Below are 2,965 nucleotides of genomic sequence, written 5' to 3' on the forward strand. Positions count from 1 at the left end.
CATCCCTCCATTCCCCCCCACCCTCCACTGAACATTCATTGATACAGAAAGTAGAGTAGAGGTTATAAAGGATATAGGGAGGAGACTGTGAAGAGTTATTTTCTAAAAGACACAGTAATTCCAAAAAGGATGAAAAATTCCCAAGGATAGATAGTACAAATGCTTACAAATGTGTGATTGTACCTGAGGCTTCTGAATCATACACTGAAATTTGGTTAAATGGTAAACTTTATGATATATGTATTTTACCACAATAAAAGATATGTTTGAAAAGACTACTATCACATTTAAACATTTAAATATGCACACACACACACACACATACACACACACACACACACACACACACACACACACACACACACAGGAACATCTCGGAAATTATGGAGGACCACCAGAAGGAGAGGAATGTGACAGCAAGGCCAGGAGATAGGGTATGGATATGTGTAAAGAAGAATGCACATGTATGAAGAAACTCGTTATTTGGTTTACTTGCTAAAAAAAGTTTATGAAAACTGATAACAATGAAAAATACCCTAGGATAACACAAAATATGCTTCACAAAATTTAAGTGATACCATTTTTTTCTTTCATTTTTCTTTATTAAGAAATTTTCTACTCACTCCACATACTATCCACAGATTCCCCCTCCTCCCTCCTTCCACCCCCAGCCCTCTTTCCCAAGCCACCTGGCATCCCCACATCCCCCAAATTGAGATCTCCCATGGGGAGTCAGCAGAGCCTGGCACACTGAGCCTAGGCAGGTCCAAGCCCCTTCCTACTGCACCAAGGTTGTGCAAGGTGTCACACCACAGGCACCAGGCTCCAGAAGCCTGCCCATAGACCAGGGACAGATCCCTATCCCCCAGCCTGGATGTCCCCCAAACAGTTCGAGGCAAACAACCGTCTTCTGTGTCCAGAGGGCCTAGTCCAGTCCCATGGGGGCTCCACAGCCACCAGACCACAGTTCATGGGCTTCCACTAGTGTGGCCAGTCATCTCTGCATGTCTTCCCATCATGATCTTGACGTCCCTCACCTGCAGTATCTCTCCTCTTTCTCATCAGTTGGATTCCCAGAGCTCAGCCTGGTGCCTGGCCATGGATCTCTGTAACTACCTCCATCAGTCACTGGACAAAGGCTCTATGATAACAGCTAGGTTATTTGCTAGGCTGGTCACTAGAGTAGACCGGTCCAGGCACCCTCTGGACCACTGCCAGCAGACCAAGGTGGGGTCAACCTTGTGGATTCCTGACAGCTTCCCCAGCACCCTGTCTCTTCCTATTCCCATGATGTCCTCATCTGTTGTGTGATACCATTTTTAAGTTATTGGCTTGTATGTAGAAAATAATATAAACCCAGACAATTTTATCTTTTCAAAACATTTATGTGACCTCTCCTTCAGTGTTCACAAAAGTAAAGATCTCTGCTTTCTCATTCAAATTCTTTAATGCCCTGTAAGCTAAGGATGTTTAAGTGAGCAAGTATAAAAAAAATGTGCATTATGTACAGATGTAATGCAAGGAACCTTGTTTGCAGAGATTACCGCATGTATTCTCCTAATGCAGTAAGCACTGTCCTCACTTCCACTTACTTGTTTAAATAAACTATTGACATCATTTCTCTTACTTACAAAAGGCATCTCTTTGATGATAAGTGATACCAGTATTTTTTATATTTAGACTACACTTTTCAGCTTTTTGCCAGCAAGTGATTATTTCCTCCAAGCTCGTGTTTGTTATTTAACTAGAACTAAAAATAATTCCTTTCATTTCTGAAACTTTCTCTGTATTGCATTATTTTTTAACATTTTACAAATAAGACTCAACTGGATTAGAGAAACTAGCTTTGTATTTCCAATCACTCAATAGCCCCAAGTAAAAGTAAAATCACATACTGATTTATAAATGGTTTTTATACAAAACCTATATTAATTTTTCTTCCTTTGGTATGCACTATTTTAAAATATGGATTTGTAGGAAAAGAACATTTGATAAATGGAGCAGTAAATAAATCTAAATCAGACTGGTCCCTTCTATCACTGACAAGATCTTTAATTTGAATTACATTATTTTAGTGCCAGCTTATAGTTCTTTATGCTTTTTCTTACTTCTGTATTTTAAATGAAACGAGTTAACATGAATTTGCAGTTTCTGCCTGGCTTTGATTTGTTTGGTTTACTTGTTTATTTATTGCTTTGTTTCTAATGCCAGTAAGTGTGTCCTCTGAAACTCTCTCCTCTATTTCCAATAACCTCTAGACTCCCACAGGCTGCTCTGTTAAACCTGACTTATCTTCTCAGCTATCCCCTGGAGGTCTTAGGGAAAGACTAGATTCACCAAGCTGCATTACCGAGAAGCAATGAAAATACACATACAAGTTATTTTACCCAGACTAAGCAGCTTGTGTATATGTGTTTAGAAATATTTGTTTTGCACCCTAATAGTTGTGCCAGAAACCCCATCCAAGGACTGAGGAATCTGGATGCACACATCCACGTCTAGGCCCCGGGTGGAGCGCCAGGAGTCTAATTAGCGAGAAAGAGGAGGGTTTATATGAGCGAGAATTGTTGAAACCAAGGTTGGATAAAGCACAGGGACAAATAGCCAAACGAATGGAAACACATGAACTATGAACCAAAGGCTGAGGGGCCCCCAACTGGATCAGGCCCTCTGAATAGGTGACACAGTTGATTGGCTTGATCTGTTTGGGAGGCATCTAGGCAGTAGTACCAGGTCCTGGGCTCATTGCATGAGTTAGCTGTTTGAAACCTGGGACTTATACAGGGACGCTTGGCTCAATCTGGGAGGAGGGGACTGGTCCTGCCTGGACTGAGTCTATCAGGTCGATCTCAGTCCTCGGGGAGGCCTTGCTTCGGAGGAGGTGGGAATGGGGGAGTGGGTTGGGGGGAAGGGAAGCGGGGCAGGAAGGGGGAGAACAAGGGAATCTGTGGCTGTTATATAGAAT

The sequence above is a fragment of the Peromyscus maniculatus genome, chromosome 9 (genome assembly GCF_049852395.1).
Source record: "Peromyscus maniculatus bairdii isolate BWxNUB_F1_BW_parent chromosome 9, HU_Pman_BW_mat_3.1, whole genome shotgun sequence".
In the NCBI taxonomy this organism is placed as follows: domain Eukaryota; kingdom Metazoa; phylum Chordata; class Mammalia; order Rodentia; family Cricetidae; genus Peromyscus; species Peromyscus maniculatus.